At 46.6% G+C, this 17,129-nt stretch overlaps 1 pseudogene; it reads right to left on the bottom strand.

Moving 5' to 3' along the window:
- Positions 1 to 5,676: 5,676 nt before the first annotated feature.
- On the bottom strand, positions 5,677 to 8,419 carry LOC100968704 (UMP-CMP kinase-like; annotated as a pseudogene).
- Between the last annotated feature and the right edge of the window lie 8,710 nt (positions 8,420 to 17,129).

Here is a 17,129-nt window from a genome sequence, read left to right as displayed (position 1 = left end):
CTCCTGCCTCAGCTTCCCAAGTAGCTGGGATTACAGGCGCCCGCCACCACGCCTGGCTAATTTTTTTGTATTTTTTTTAGTAGAGACAGGGTTTCACCATGTTGGCCAGGCTGGTCTTGAACCCCTGATCTTAGGTGATCCACCGGCCTCCCAAAGTGCTGGGATTACAGGCTTGAGCCACCGAAACTGGCTTTTGGCCAATATATTAAATATATGTGCACAAATTCTGTTAGTCCTCAGAATTTTTTGGAAGTCTTATCAGTCTTTGAAATCCAAAATAAAATTCTGGGGAAAACTGACCTCATGAAAATTGCGCATTACTCAAGTCCTTCCTGAAGGAACTCTAAAAGTAATCTGGGGAGAGTGAGGAACGAGTGGGTGCCCTAAGAGTTTGAAATGCAAAGATAGATCAGCAAAGCCTTCCTAGAGAAGAGGACCAGAGTGGGAAGTGTTTGGAGGTGAGGAGGTGGAGGCCTCAAGGTTGTATGTCCCGGACCCTGGCAGGAGAGGGCCGCGCTGTTTTGCTAAGCCTTGAAGGGGGACTGGGATTTGGCAAGCAGAGAGACTAAGGGTTTCCAACCAGGGGTACAGGGTGGGCAAAGATTTGGAAGTGACAGTGAGTAGCTATGGGTAGAACAGCAAGGAGATGGTGTCTGCTTGTTGGGGATACAGATTGGAGATGGGGCGGTCAGCGTGCCAAGGAACTTGAGGGTCTGTGAGAATAGCCCCTGTTGAGGTGGCTCCTCAGTGGAAAGCTGGGCTGGTGGTGGCAATGCTAGAGTCAGAGCAGGGGGACCTGAGCCATTGAGCCAGGGGTGCAGGGTGAGGGTGGGGTTGCCCTGCTCTGTCTGTGAGGACAGGAGGGTCTCTAGAAGGAGAGGCCCAGCATGCCCAAGGGAGATCAGCTCTTTCCCAGCTTCTAGTCACCCCACCCACACAACATACTCTGAACCAGGGGCAGGGCTCAGAACACACACTTCTCATTTTACTTCTTCCCGGGACAGGCTGGCCCTGCTGAGAGGCTATCAGCTCAGCTTGGGAGAAAGACAGGCCTGGAGGGAGAAGAGGGAGCTGACCTGCCGCCTCCTCCTGGACTGGGCTGGCCCTTTGACCCTAGGGCTTTGGCCTGAAGGACAGAGTGGGCGGTGGTGTCTGGCGGCCAGGTGTGCTGCCCCATTGCCTTCACCCATGGGAGGGGACTGAGCTTTTCCAAGCAGCTTAGCCTATGACAGGGGCCTTCCTCAGATGGGCCAAGGAGGGCACCCTACAACCTCTGTGTTCAGGCAAAAGGTTCATGCACAGAGAGGTCTCCAGAGGGGACATAGCAGGGGAATGCCCCGTGCTGCCACCCTGCCCACACCACCTGTGCGTAGGGTGCATGTGTAGACTCGCTGGCTCTAGAGCCCCTTCCTTCTCCCACTCGGTGAGGCTGAGCCACATTTGTGCCTAGTCGCCTTGGCAGTGAGGGCCCCTTGCTTACCTCAAGGAGCCACGAGGGAATCACAACTCCTGTAGCTGCAAGTGAAAGAATTCAAGCCAAAGTATGTAATTTTAACAATAAAAAGCAAAAGAAACAGTATTGGGTCAGTCACCAGGCTGGCCTCAAGGCTCCAAAGAGGAACCACTGACAGATGTCTCTCTCTTCAGCTTCAGCCTTCAGGCAGCCTCATTTCCTCTCAGGGAGGAAGACTGCTCTCTGTGGGGGGCAGCAGGGAGCTGTGCACAGCTCTATGCACCTCCCTTCAGCACCCATCTAGAAATCCTAGAAGGCCAGGGGGACTAGGGACCAGAACCTCATGGAACCTGAACAGGGCAGCTCCCCAAAGGCAGGGAGATAGGGGGTTGCTGTCTCCTGAGGAATAGGACATGGATACTGAGTGGGCAGAATTATAGGTGCCCACAACATCCCAAGTTGCCATACACGGAGGATTGCTCTGCTTAAGACCATACCTGGGCCGGGCGCGGTGGCTCACGCCTGTAATCCCAGCACTTTGGGAGGCCAAGGTGGGCAGATGATGAGGTCAGGAGATCGAGACCATCCTGGCTGACACGGTGAAACCCCTTCTCTACTAAAAATACAAAAAACTAGCCAGGCGTGGTGTCAGGCGCTTGTAGTCCCAGCTACTCGGGAAGCTGGGGCAGGAGAATGGCGTGAACCCGGGAGGCGGAGCTTGCAGTAAGCCGAGATCGCGCCACTGCACTCCAGCCTGGGCGACAGAGCGAGACTCCATCTCAAAAAGAAAAAAAAAAAAAACATACCTGGATTCAGGAAAAGCTCCCTGGGGCAGGAAGGAGTCATGGACAGTATCCTTTAGCCAAGGGTAACACTGTAGGAAGGGTCCTTGGAAACTTGTTCCCCCCACCACCCCCAAGAAGCCTAAGCTACATTCTACAGAGCAATGGATCTCCATCACTTTTTTTGACTACAACCCATGGTAAAGGTACATTTCACACAGGTATTCAGACAACTAGTAGCTCCAATTAGTTGGTGTCTGTGTTATGCTGGTTTGATGATCACCACTGCAAACATGTGTGTGCTCGTGCATATATACAATGTGTAGGTGTGTGTATGGAACTAAAGTTTCACAAAACAATACTTACATTTACCATATGTGATCTTATCTGAGATTTTCTATTCTTTTCTATTTCATCTTTTAAAAGTGCTGGTTAGGAGCTGGGCATGGTGGTTCATGCCTGTAATCCCAACACTTTGGGAGGCTGAGGCAGGCGGATCATGAGGTCAGGAGTTCCAGACCAGCCTGACCAACATGATGAAACCCCGTCTCTACTAAAAATACAAAAATTAGCCGGGTTTGGTGGCACGTGCCTGTAACCCCAGCTACTCTGGAGGCTGAGGCAGGAGAATTGCTTGAACCTGGGAGGTGGAGGTTGCAGTGAGCCGAGATCGCACCACTGCACTCCAGCCTGGGTGACAGAGTGAGATTCCGTCTCAAAAAAAAAAAAAAAAAAAAAAAAGCTGATTAGGATGCACCAAATTGGTTTCATTGTCCACTTACAATCCATCAATTGCTCTACCATTCTGTTGAGTCCACTAGGTTCGTCTGTCCAACTCACTGTATACATCTTGGTGGTCTCCATTCCATTTACCTATTCATTCATCATTCATTCATGTATTCAACAAACGTTTAGTGATACCTATCTTATGTCAGGTACCTTATCAGAGCTCAGTTGCGGATAACAGATACCACCATACTTATTTTAAGCAGAAAGGAATGTAATACAGATAATTGAGGGCTGACGAAGACGTTGAAATGACTGGAAGAGTGGAAACCAGACTGAGCCTCCAGGAATGACTTAAAAAACAAAACAAAACAACCCTGCAGAACTGAGCTACCAGGGGAGCTACTACCCCTGCCACCATCAGGCAGTGAGGAGGTAGGTAGTCATCACTGCAGTCCCAGGAACACACACCTTAGCTGTGATATCGGGTTCAGGAAGCTGCCATGAAAGATTATTGCCTGCCAGGTGCAGTGGCTCACACATGTAATCCCAGCACTTTGGGAGGCCAAGGTGGAAAGATCGCTTGAGCTCAGGAGTTCAAGACCAGCCTGGGCAACATAGCAAGGCCTGGTCTCTACAAAAAAATTTTTAAAAATTAGTCCAGCATGGTGGTGCACCTGTAGTCCCAAGCTACTTGGGAGGTTGAGGTGGGAAGATCGTTTGAGTCTGGGAGATTGAGGCTGTAGTGAGCTATGATTGCATCACTGCACTCCAGCAAAACTATTGCCTGTAGGCAGGTGTGGTGGCTCACACCTGTAATATTAGCACTTTGGGAGGCCAAGGCAGGAGGGTTGCTTGAGGCCAGGAGTTTGAGACCAGCCTGGACAACATAGTGATACCCTTGTCTCTACAAAAAAAAAAAAAAAAAAAAAAAATTAGCTGGGTGTGGTGGTGTGCACCATATAGTCCCAGCTACTCAGGAGGCTGAGGTGGGAGGATCACTTAAACCTAGGAGTTTGGGGTTACAGTGAGCTATGATCATAGCACTACACTCCAGCCTGGGCAACACCCCTGTCTCTAAAAAAAAAAAAAAAAAGTATTGCCTATGTCTTCCCTAGCCAAAACAAAACAAAAAAAGTATGCCTCCCACAAATGCCACTGCCCTCCCTTACTTCCATGAAGATTAGGCTTTAGGCAGTGCATGTGATCAGCAATCACACCTAGGTCTACCACTCTAGTGTTTAGCTTTCCTGCCCTGCAGTGCAGGAAGGGACACCAGAAGGACATGAAAGAACAGCTGAACAAGCCATGCTACAGCAGCCACTATAGGGAAAAGTGCCTGGAGGTGGCGCAGGTTACCTGGAGAGGGTGAAGTTAGTTTTCTACTTCCTATTTGAAATCTTTTCAGTTTTTACAGCTGCAAATCACTTTTTTTTTTCTTTTTGAGACAGGGTCTCACTCTGTTGCCCAGGCTGGAGTGCAGTGGCATGATCATAACTTACTGCAGCCTTGGCCTTCTGGGCTCAAGTGATCCTCCTTCCTCAGCCTCCCAAGGCTAGGAACTATAAGTGCACGCCACCACACCTGGCTTTTTTTTTTTTTTAAGCCTTTTAAAGATTATTCATCTTTCAGCGCTTCAACATGATGCCAAAACAATAATTTACTGAATACAAATAGCAAGGAAAGGAATCAAACATTTATAAAATATATTTATTATTTTTCTGACCAAAGTGCAATGATTTAAAAATTTTTTTAAACAACTATAAAAAGAAGTATTCAAGAAAATAAAATACAAATGGGAAATTTAACTAGATTGCTTCTTCTAATTAATCCTAACCTTGTATTTGGTCTAGAAAATGAACAAAAAATCATTTGAAGTGTTACTAAAATGCTAACTGAATCATTTTAGCATAAATCTAGTCACATGCATTTCAAGGTTCCACTGCTAGGAATTTTGTTAAGATCAGTTGAATCATGAATAACACCATATAATAGAGGATGAGGAACACAAGTATTAGATGTGATCCTTGCCCCATACCCTTAGATTATGTCAGAATAAAGCTGACAGTTCTGCCAGGCTCTGAACCTTTAGTGCCTCCAACCCAAACCTTGGAAGCAAAGAATATGCCCTGTCATACAACATTGTTCAAGTTGTAGTAAAACAAAGCCTATGTTTTCTTACTTTTCTATAGGAAATTGTTAGTTATTTGATATATATTAAAACACTGCTAAGAATCCACTTTGAGTTTGTTTACTAAACACATTGTGCAAGAACTGACTCCACAAAAAGTTCCTTTGAAATCTGGTCCACAAATTCACTTAAGGTTGGAAATTTAAAACTTGCAAGAAAAGGAGGAAGTGGGTATCCCTAAATCCTAACATGTTGTAATTACTAAAGGGACATACACACATACGAAAAAGTTTTGCTCATAGAAGGCACAAACTATGAAAGGGATAGTCTTTTTGAATAAAAAAAAAATAGCTTGATACGCTTCTTTGTTTAGTGAGCGCCATAACTAAGATGAAGTTATGTCTCTTAATTCTCTCCTGTGATGATAAAAAAGTACATAAAAAACTTAATTTGTCTTACCTATACTTTCCAGCCACTAATTGAGATGTAGTTTGAAAGATTAAAATTGCCTTAAAAAGGGGTCGCGATAGCAGCTATCAAAGCAATATTCAAGCAAGATTTCAAGGATGCTTTCAGGTTTCAAATTAGTTTTCCTTGTCAAAAATCTTCACAACTTCAAAAACTTAATCAACAGATTGAGAAACATTTATTTTCTTGACTTTCCCCCATTTCTTTATATAAGTCAATAATTGGCTTTGTTGACTGAAGATGGGTCTCAATTCTCTTTCTCAAGCTCTCTCTGTTGTCATCACTCCTACCGCTACTCTTTCCTCTCTCAGGACATCATTCAATACAGATCTTATTATTACAGTTAAAAAAAAAAACACACACACAGAATGAAAGATACATCTATCTGCCTTCCCATTCAACCTTTTTTTTTCTTTTTTTTCTTTTCTTTTCTTTTTTTTTTGAGACGGAGCCTCACTCTTGTTACCCAGGCTGGAGTGCAGTGGCATGATCTTGGCTCGCTGCAACGACCACCTCCCGGGTTCAAGAGATTCTCCTGCCTCAGCCTCCCGAGTAGTTGGGATTACAGGCGCGCCCCACCACGCCTGGCTAATTTTTTGTATTTTTAGTAGAGACGGGGTTTCACCATGTTGGCTAGGCTGGTGGTGAACTCCTGACCTGAGGTGATCCACCCCCCTTGGCCTCCCAAAGTGCTGGGATTACAGGCCTGAGCCACTGCGCCCGGTCCATTGTTCCAACCTTGAAGGTTGTCTTGATTTCTTGGAAACCCATCCATCGATCAAAGATGTACTCTTTTGAGCATTGACAGCCATTGTCTGATCCATTTCCCTCTTTAATAAACTGACGGTTATCTCCATTGGTCCCATGTTTCCTTCTTTAATGTAATTTTCAGTGAGTTCACCATACTGTGAATCTGGGCTCTTCCTTTCATCATGAAGCAACTCTCCTGCAGAAAGGTGTGTGTAGCCATCTTTCTCAAGGATGCCAGCGCGCCGGGACCGCCGTGGACAAACACGACCAGCGGCTTCATGAGACGGGGAGGGCAGCGAAGAATCGGCCGGCAGGTCTGCAGCGGGAAGCTAAGGCCCAGGACGTGGAGCAGCGGCTCAGGCAGCGGCTCAGCCTGCACCGCACCTCGGAGCTCAGAGGGCTGACAGGTGCGGCGTGTGCCTGGGAGGCGGTGTGGGAAAGGGGCGGGCTGCCAGGGCGTCTGCGCCACGGTCGGAAGGGAGCTTCTTATTTTTTTTAATTTATTTTTTATTTTTTGTACAGATGGGACACGTTGCACAGGCTGGTCTTAAACTTTTATTTTTATTTTTATTTGAAACAGAGTCTGGCTCTGTCGACCAGGCTGGAGTGCAGTGGAGTGATTTCGGGTCACTGCAGCCTCTGCCTCCTGGGTTCAAGAGATTCTCCTGCCCCAGCCTCCTGAGTAGCTGGGATTACAGGCGTCTGCCACCACGCCAGGCTAATTTTTGTATTTTTAGTAGAGACGGAGTTTCACCATGTTGACCAGGCTGGTCTCAAACTCCTGACCTCAGGTGATCCGCCTATCTCGGCCTCGCAAAGTGCTGGTAATATAGGAGTTATTAAGAAACTATTTTAGGCAGACAGTAAGGGTAAGGAGTCCTCAGTAAGGCTTATTCTTTTTTTTGTTTTGTTTTTGTTTTTTGAGACAGAGCCTCACTCTCGCCCAGGCTGGAGTGCAGTGGCGCAACCTCGGCTCACTGCAAGCTCCGCCTCCCGAGTTCACGCCATTCTCCTGCCTCAGCCTCCCAAGTAGCTGGAAGTACAGGCACCAGCCACCGCGCCCGGCTATTTTTTTTTTTTTTTTTTTTTTTTGTATTTTTAGTAGAGACGGGGTTTCACCATGTTAGCCAGGTTGGAGGCTTTTTCTTTTAATAAAAGCACCCCCCCGCCCCAAACATTTCAGGGTTTTTTTGAGACTCACTCAGTCACCCAGGCTGGAGTGCAGTGGTGCGGTCTCCACATCCCGGGTTCAAGCGATTCTCCCTCCTGCCTCAACCTCCCGTGTAGCTGGGATTACAGGCGCCTGCCACCAGGCCGGCTAATTTTTTGTATTTTAAGTACAGACAGGGTTTCACCATGTTGGCCAGGCTGGTCTCAAACTCCTGACCTCGTGATCCGCCCCGTCCGCCTCGGCTTCCCAGAGCTTTGGGATTACAGGCGTGAGCCACCGGGCCCGGCGGCAACATTTATTTTCTAACAGAAAAGCAGGCTGGCAAGCTTTGATATGCAAATACAGGCTGTCAGAAACTAGGTCCATCCAATGTGGCGATTCCCGCCCTCTTCTCCTTGTCCCAACGTGTGCCAGGTGTCGTGACCACCTCCAGATTGCTCTAAGAATGCAGGACATCAAGGATACCTGCATTTGCATATTAAAAGGCTAAGGTAGGAGGACCAGGTTTTTCGCCCGCTATGTGAATGACACACCTGGTCAAACCAATCCCCTGGTCCCTATGCAAATCAGACACTGCCTCCTCCAGCCTCCCAATATAAAGGACTACTTTCCGCGCACACGGGGTTTGTCCGTTTGGAGCCCTGCTCCCTCTGTACGGGGGAGCCGTTTTCTTCTTTCTTTCTTCTTTCTTGCCTATTAAACTTTCTGCCTCTTAAAACCACTCCACGTATGCCCGTGTCGTTTATCTAATCAGCGAGAGAGAAAGAACCCTGGTGTTTCTCCAGTCATGGGAGCTGTATCACTGGGATTGCAGGCATGAGCCACCACGCCTAGTCTGGTCTCAAACTCTTAGCTTCAAGGGATCTTCCTGCTTCTGCCTCCCAAAGAGCTGGGATTACAGGTATGAACCACTGTGCCTGGCCCTATACCACATTTTCTCTACCCATTCATCTGCTGTTGGACATGTGGGTCGATTCACTATCTTGGCTATTGTGAATAGTGCTGCAATAAACATGAGAGTGAAGACGTCTCTTCCATACTGATTTCCTTTCCTTTGGATAAATGCTCAGTAGTGAAACTGCTGGATCATATGGCAGTTCTGCTTGTAGTTTTTTGTGGTACCTGTGAAAGGAAAATAAATTTGCTGCCCCAAAATCACTAAGCTAAAGGGAAAAGTCAAGCTGGGAACTGCGTAGAGTAAAGCTGCCTCCCATTCTATTCAAAGTCATCCCTCTGCTCACTGAGATAAATGCATATGTGATTGCCTCCCTTGGAGAGGCTAATCAGAAACTCAAAAGAATTGCAATCATTTGTGTCTTGTCTACCTATATGAGCTGGAAGCTCCCTCCCCACTTTGAGTTATCTCACCTTTCCAGACAGAACCAATGTTCATCTTACATATGTTGATTGATGTCTCATATCTCCCTAAAATGTGTAAAACCAAGCTGTGCTCTGACCACCTTGGGCACATGTGATCAGGACCTCCTGAGGCTGTGTCACAGGTGCACATCCTCAACATTAGCAAAATAAACTTTCTAAATAAACTGAGAGCTGTCTCAGATATTTGAGGTTCACATACCTACATACTGTTCTCCATAGTGGCTGTACTAGTGTACATTCCCACCAATAGTGTATATGAGTTCCTTTTCCTCCACATCCCTGTCAGCATTTATTTTTTGTCTTTTTGATAATAGGCATCCTATTATCAAAATGTGCAATTCCCTGATGATTAGTGATGGTGAGCATTTTCTTCATATAATTCTTGGCCATTTGTATGTCTTCTTTAGAGAAATGTCTGTTTAGGTCATTAGCCGTCTTTTTTGTGTGTGTGTGTGTTTTTTGAGACAAAAGTCTCACTCTGTCTAATCTCATGCCTTCTGACCTAAGTTGTGATAAGAGAAATGTAAACCGAGATCATACCTGTCAGAAAGATATATCATTTTCTTCCTAAAAGACTGCTACAGTTTTGTAATACAGTGGGTCGGTCAAGGTGTGGGAAAATATTATTGGTAAGAGCAAAGATTGATGAAACTTCTTAAAAGGGAAATTTGGCAATAACTAATACAGTCTTTGATCTAATAATTCCACTTCTAGGAATTTTTCCTACAGAAATATTCCCATATATGCCAATATATAGTTCCTTGCAGCATCATTTGTAATGAGTATAAATAACTTAAGGTCTGCCAACTGGTTAAATAAATCATGGTACATTCGTATAATGGAATTCTTTTTCTTTTCTTTTTTTTTTGAGACAGAGTCTTGCTCTGTCGCCCAGGCTGGAGTGCAGTGGCACAATCTCGGCTCACTTTAAGCTCTGCCTCCTGGGTTCACGCCATTCTCCTGCCTCAGCCTCCCAAGTAGCTGGGACTACAGGCGCCTGCCACCATGCTGGCTAATTTTTTGTATTTTTAAGTAGAGACGGGGTTTCACCGTGTTAACCAGGATGGTTTTGATTTCCTGACCTCGTGATCCGCCGCCCGCCTCGGCCTTCTAAAGTGCTGGGATTACAGGCGTGAGCCACCGCACCTGGCCTGGAATTCTTTTCTTGAGACAAAATCTCACTCTATCACCCAGGCTGGAGTGCAGTTGTGTGATCTTGGCTTACTGCAACCTCCACCTCCCAGGTTCAAGCGATTCTCCCACCTCAGCCTCCTGAGTAGCTGGGACTACAGGTGTGCACCACCACGCCCGGCTAAATTTTTTTTTTTTTTTTTTGTATTTTTAGTAGAGACGGGGTTTCACCATATTGGCCAGGCTTGTCTCGAACTCCTGACCTCAAGTGATCCACCCACTTTGGCCTCCCAAAGTGCTGGGATTACAGGTGTGAGCCACTGTGCCCAGCCCATTTGCCCATTTTTTAAATCAAATTGTTTGTTTTTTGTTTTTTGTGGGGTTTTTTTGTTTGTTTTTGTTTTTGTTTTTTTTGCTGTAGAGATGATTGAGTTCCTTGTATATACAGGATATTAATCCCCTGTTAAATGAGTACTTTGCAAATATTTTCTCCCATTCTGTAGGTTGTCTTTTCACTCTGTGGTTTTCTTTGTGGTGTAGAAGCTGGTTTTGTTTTGCTTTGTTTTGTTTTTGAGACAGAGCCTTGCTCTGTCGCCCAGGCTGGAGTGCAGTGGCGTAATCTCAGTTTACTGCAACCTCTGCCTCCTGGGATCAAGCGATTCTCCTGCCTCAGCCTCCCAAGTAGCTGGGATTACAGGCACACATCACCACACCTGGCTAATTTTTGTATTTTTAGTAGAGACGGGGTTTCACCATGTTGGTCAGGCTGGTCTCGAACTCCTGACCTCATGGTCTGCCTGCCTCAGTCTCCCAAAGTGCTGGGATTACAGGTGTGAACCACTGTGCCTGACCTGTTTTATTTAATCCCACTTGTTTATTTTCCCTTCTGTTTCCTGTTCTTTTGAGGTCTTATTCATAAAATATTTTCCCAGACCAATGTCCTGAAGTGTTCCCCCTATGTTTTCTTCTAGTTGTTTTATAGTTTCAGGTCTTCCATTTAGATCTTTGATCCATTTTGAGTTGATTTTTTTTTTTTTTTTTTTTGAGACAGAGTTTCACTCTTGTTGCCCAGGCTGGAGTGCAATGGTGCGATCTCAGCTCACCGTAACCTCCGCCTCCTGGGTTCAAGCGATTCTCCTGCCTCAGCCTCCTGAGTAGCTGGGATTACAGGCATGTGCCACCATACCTGGCTAATTTCATATTTTTAGTAGAGACAGGGTTTCTGCATGTTGGTCAGGCTGGTCTCAAACTCCCAACCTCAGGTGCTCCGTCTGCCTCGGCCTCCCAAAGTGCTCGGATTACAGGCATGAGCCATCGTGCCTGGCCTAAGTTGATTTTTATATAGGATGAAAGGTGGGGGTTTCATTCTTCTACATTTGAATATCCAGTTTTCTCAGCACCATCTATTGAAGAGATGGTCCTTTCCTCAATGAGTGTTCTTGGCACCTTTATCAAAAACCAATTGGCTGGCCAGGTGCAGTGGCTCACACCTATAATCCCAGCAGTTTGGGAGGCTAAGGCAAGAGGATCGCTTGAGCTCAGGAGCTTGAGACCAGCTGGGTGGGCAATGCAGTGAGACCCTACCTCCATTAAAAAAAAAAAAAATTAGCCAAGCATGGTGGTCACACCTGTAGATCCTACTACTTGGGACTAAGGCAGGAGGATCGCTTGATCCCAGGAGTTTGAGGCTGCAGTGAGCCATAATTACACCACTGCACTCCAGCCTAGGTGACAGAGTGAGACCCTGTCTCAAAAACAAAACAAAACAGTTGGCTGTAGATACATGAATTAATTTCTGGTTTCTCTGTTTGGTTCCATTGGTTTTCATGTCTGTTTTTATGCCAGTACTATGCTGTTACTGTGGCTTTGTAGTATATTTTGAAGTCTGGTAATGTGATACCTTCAATTTTGTTCTTTTTGCTCAGGACACTTTGGTTATTCGGGGTCTTTTGTGATTCTATGCAAATGTTAGGGTTTTTCTATTTCTGTGAAGAGTGTCAGTGGTATTTTGATAATTGCATGGAATCTGTAGATTGCTTTGGGTAGTGATATGGTTTGGCTCTGTGTCCCCCCTCAAATCTCATCTCAAATTGTAATCCCCACGTGTCAAAGGAGGGACCTGGTGGGAGGTGATTGGATCATGGGGACAGGTTCCCCCATGCTGTTCTGGTGCTATAGAGTGAGTTCTCACAAGATCCGATGGTTTAAAAGTGTAGCACATCCCCCTCGCTCTCTCTCTCCTGCCACCTTGTGAAGGAGGTACTCACTTCTCTTTTACCTTCCGTTATGATTCTAAGTTTCCCAAGGCCTCCCCAGCCATGCAGAACTGTGAGTCAATTAAACCTCTTTTCTTTATAAATTTCTCAGTCTCGGCTGGGCGTGGTGGCTCACGCCTCTAATCCCAGCACTTTGGGAGGCCGAGACGAGTGGATCATGAGGTCAGGAGATCAAGACCATCCTGGCCAACATGGTGAAACCCCATCTCTACTAAAATGCAAAAAAATTAGCCAGGCGTGGTGGCAGGCGCCTGTGGTCCCAGCTACTCGGGAGGCTGAGGAGCGTACCCAGGAGGTGAAAGTTGCAGTGAGCCAAGATCATGCCACTGCACTCCAGCCTGGTGACAGAGCAAGACTCTGTCAAATAAATAAATAAATAAATAAGTCTCAGGTAGTTCTTTATAACAATGTGAAAATGAACTAATACAGGTAGTATGGAGCGTGCCTTCTAATTCCACAAGTTACACTCCCACCTATGCCTAAGAGTCCTGTCTCTAAGCTCCTTAACTACAAAATCTCCATTCCATGGCCTCCTTGTCTCCTAGACTCATATTTGACTCCAACATCCCCCAGAATACAAGTATCCAGGGTGATATGTGAATGGAGAGATTCCACAGTAAGAGTTAGATTCCCTTTGTCATCCTGCCTCACCCCTACTGACAGGGCTGTACCAGACACAGTGGCCCACATTTCCAGCTCTTATAAACAACAAAAATTTGCCAACCATGTCCTGAGAGGATGTCACTGATGCTCAGCAGTTAGCTTTGATGGTTTCCAGTGTTAGCAGACAGGATACATTACACAGTGCCCCCTCCCCACTTTCCAGTGATGTGGCCTGGAGTACCTTCGGCCTTGGGGAATCTTCCCCCAGATTCCACCCATGGGTCAAATTTTAGGAATCAGCTCACTCCCTTAGAAGCAGCTGTGATTCTCATGCTTGTCCTGATAGTCTGGACCTTCTGGTGCTCTCTGTAGAAACAAGGAAACATCAGGAGATTTAATCCCACTTCAGGAACTCAGCTTTCTTTCTCTCTGTCTTCATTTCCTCTTCTCACTGCATCTCAAAAAATACATAAACTTTTTTTTATTGTTTATTTTTGGGTTTTTTTTGAGACACAGTTTCACTCTGTCACCCAGGCTGGAGTGCAGTGGAACGATCTCAGCTCACTGCAACCTCTGGGCTCAAGTGATTCTCCTGCCTCAGCCCCCCAAGTAGCTGGGACTACAGGTGTGTGCCACCACGCCTGGCTAATTTTTGTATTTTTAGTAGAGATGGGGTTTCCCCATGTTGGCCGGGCTGGTCTTGAACTCCTGACCTCAAGTTATCTGCCCACCTCGGCCTCCCAAAGTGCTGGGATTACAGACATGAGCCACAACGCCCGGCAAAAGTAGGCATCACTTTGTTTGTTTGTTTGTTTGTTTGTGACAGAGTCTCACTCTGTCTCCCCAGCTGGAGTGCAGTGGCACTATCATGGCTCACTGCAGCCTCGACCTCCTGGCTCAACCCATCCTCCTACCTCAGCCTCCCTAGTAGCTGGGATTACAGGCGTGCGCCATCATGCCTGGCTAATTTTTCTTTCTTTTTTCATTTTTTTTTTTTTGGTAGAGGTGGGGTTTTGCCATGTTTCCCAGGCTATTCTCAAACTCCTGAGCTCAAGCAGTCTGCCCACCTCAGCCTCCCAAAGTGCTGGGATTACAGGCATGAGCCACTGTCCCTGGCCATCACTTAGTTTTGACTGTAGGACTCCTTGGCCCAGCTCATGGGAAAGAACATTCTAAGGTGGCAATGACTGAGCAACTCGGGGGCAATAAGGGGATTTTGAGGAAAGGAAGACATTGGAGAGGAAAGGGGGCCTCCAAGGCTGGGGTTTTGGTTTATTCTTGGGCTCAGGGGGAGCAGGTGTTGTAGAGGGGGAAGCTCCCTCCATGCCCTTCCTGCTTCTCTCAAAGGAATCCATGTCATGTTCCAGGACACACAGATGGCCATAGTTATTTGTGGGGAGGAGTCACAGGCATTAAAGGCTCACACTGGAATGTAGCATTGAGTATTCTTCTTCCCATCCTTGAGTGGAAGAAGAGAACTGACCCAGTGCCTGGACCCTTGGAACAATCACGTGTTGTATTGATTACCCTCTTGCATAAATGAATTCCCCCAAAGTTTAGTGGCTGTATTAGTCTGTTCTCACACTGCTATAAAGAGCTACCTGAGATGGTAATTTATGAAGAAAAGAGGTTTGTTGATTCACACTTCCACAGCCTGTACAGGAAGCATGGCTGAGGCATCAGGAAACTTACAATCATGGCAGAAGGCAAAGGGGAAGCAGGTGCATCTTACCATGGCAGAGAGAGCAGAGGGGGAAGTGTCACACACTTTTAAACCATCGGATCTCGTGAGAACTCAGTCACTTTCATGAGAACAGCAAGCGGGGATCTGCCCCCATGATCCAATCACCTCCCACCAGGTCCCTCCCCCAACATTGGGAATTACAGTTCGACAGGAGGTTTGGGTGGGGACACACAGCCAAACCATATCAGTGGCTTAACTCATTATTTTTTGTCTCACGGTTTCTGTGTGTCAGGAATCTATCACAGCTTCGCCATGTAGTCTGGCTCTGAGTTTCTCACACTGGCTGCGGTTGCAGTCATCTTCAGTTTCCACTGGGGGGTGCATTTGCTTCCAGGCTTATTTGAGAGGTTGTTGGCAGGTTTTGGGTCCTTACAAGCTGTTGGATTGACAACTTCGGCTCTGCAGAGTCTGTTGGCCTGGGTCCTTCCCGGGTTCCTTACCATGTAGGCCTGTCTACAAGGAAGCTCACAACTTGGCAGCTGCCTTTATCAGCATGAGCACGTGAAAGGGCAAGAGAGAATGAGAACAAGAGGAATCACAGTCTTTTGTAATTTAATTTCAAAAGTAACATGCGGCCTGGGCGCAGTGGCTCATGCCTGTAATCCCAGCACTTTGGGAGGCCGACGCAGGCGGATCACCCGAGATCAGAAGTTCGAGACCAGCCTGGCCAACATAGCAAAACCTCGTCTCTATTAAAAATTTTAAAAAATTAGCTGGGCATGGTGGCAGACACCTGTAATCCCAGCTACTTGGGAGGCTGAGGCAGGAGAATTGCTTGAACCTCGGAGGCGGAGGTTGCAGTGAGCCGAGATTGTGCCACTGCACTTCAGCCTGGTCAACAGAGCGAGACTCCATCTCAAAAAAAAAAAAAAAAAAAAGGAACATGCTCTCACTTTGCCATATTCTAGATTAGAAGCAAATTACTAGGTACAGCTCAGATTCAAGGGCAGCAAATTAAACAGGACATATTTAAGAAGTGGGGGTCACTGGGATAGTTTTAGAAGGCTGCCTACCACATTTGCCATTTATTATTATCAGAGATGTATAAAGGTTGTATTTGATGATGATTAAAAAAAATTCCTATTTCATAAAAATGAAACCAATCTCGGCCGGGCGTGGTGGCTCACGCCTGTAATCCCAGCACTGTGGGAGGCCAAGGTGGGCAGATCACAAGGTCAGGAGATCGAGACCATCCTGGCTAATACAGTGAAACCCCGTCTCTACTAAAAATACAAAAAATTAGCTGGGCATTGTGGCGGGCGCCTGTAGTCCCAGCTACTCGGAGGCTGAGGCGGGAGAATGGCGTGAAATCAGGGAGGCAGAGCTTGCAGTGAGCCGAGATCGTGCCACTCCAGCCTGGGTGACAGAGTGAGACTCTGTCTCAAAAAAAAAAAAAAAAAAAAAAAGAAACGGGGGTCTTGCATGGTGGCTCACGCCTGTAATCCCAACACTTTGGGAGGCCAAGGCAGGTGGATCACCTGAGGTCAGGTCAGGGGTTCGAGACCAGCCTGGCCAACATGGTGAAACCCCGTCTCTACTAAAAATACCAAAAATTAGCCAGGCGTAGTGGTGGGTGCTTGTAATCCCAGCTACTCAGGAGGCTGAGACACAAGAGAATTGCTTGAACACGGGAGGCAGAGGTTGCGGTGAGCCCAGATCGCGCTGTTGCACTCCAGGCTGGGCAACAAGAGCGAAACTCCTTCTCAAAAAAAAAAAAAGAAGAAGAAATGGGGGTCTTGCTATGTTGCCCAGGTTGGTCTGGAACTCCCGGCCTCAAGTGATCCCCCTGCCTGTCCTCCCAAAGCACTGGGATTACAGGTGCCCGGCCCCTGCTTTAAGTTTTAAGACACACCTGGGGACTCCAGCCGAGTTTTGCTTGAGAACCCTGTGTTGAGGTCCTACTGGAAGCCATGCAGTGGGGCTGGAGTTCCCTTTGTGTCTGTCTCTCATACATCTCCTTCAGGTAATCAGTTAGAGAAGTAACTGGCCATCTGCCTGGCCAAAATCATCTACCAGCACCCTACCCCATCACAATCCCATCAGAGGGAAACTCTGATTGGTTTCCCTTCCTGTAAAGTCCAACTATCCCAACCTGGAGAGCTCTTCTCTCTCCTCTCTGGAGATCCAATTCAAGCCACTCCTCTTCTCTGAAACCTTAGAATTAAATGAGAAGATGAGAAGAGATGTTTCTTTGTAAATAGAATTGCCTGAGGGTCAAAGAGGCCTGTAGTTGAGAAAACAAGCTAAACAGCTGGAAAAAAAGACAGAGGGAAAGGATGGAGTGTCAACTACTGGTTATAAAATTTCTCTTCTCCTTGGCAGGGATTGTCTCTGTGGGGATACAGATGCATCTAGCTGCTGAGCACACAGTAGGTGTCCAATTAGTCCTTGTTGACAATGTCCCTGTAGTGGTTTTTAAATGTTCACACATTCCTTGATATTCTTCCCTTTAATAGGTAGAGCCTAATTGCCTTCCTTTGAATGGGGGCTAGACTGACTTCTAATGAATAGAAT

This window comes from Pan paniscus, chromosome 5 (assembly GCF_029289425.2).
Source record: "Pan paniscus chromosome 5, NHGRI_mPanPan1-v2.0_pri, whole genome shotgun sequence".
NCBI lineage: Eukaryota > Metazoa > Chordata > Mammalia > Primates > Hominidae > Pan > Pan paniscus.
Note: the sequence above shows the minus strand (reverse complement) of the source record. Positions and strands in the feature narration are given on the sequence as shown.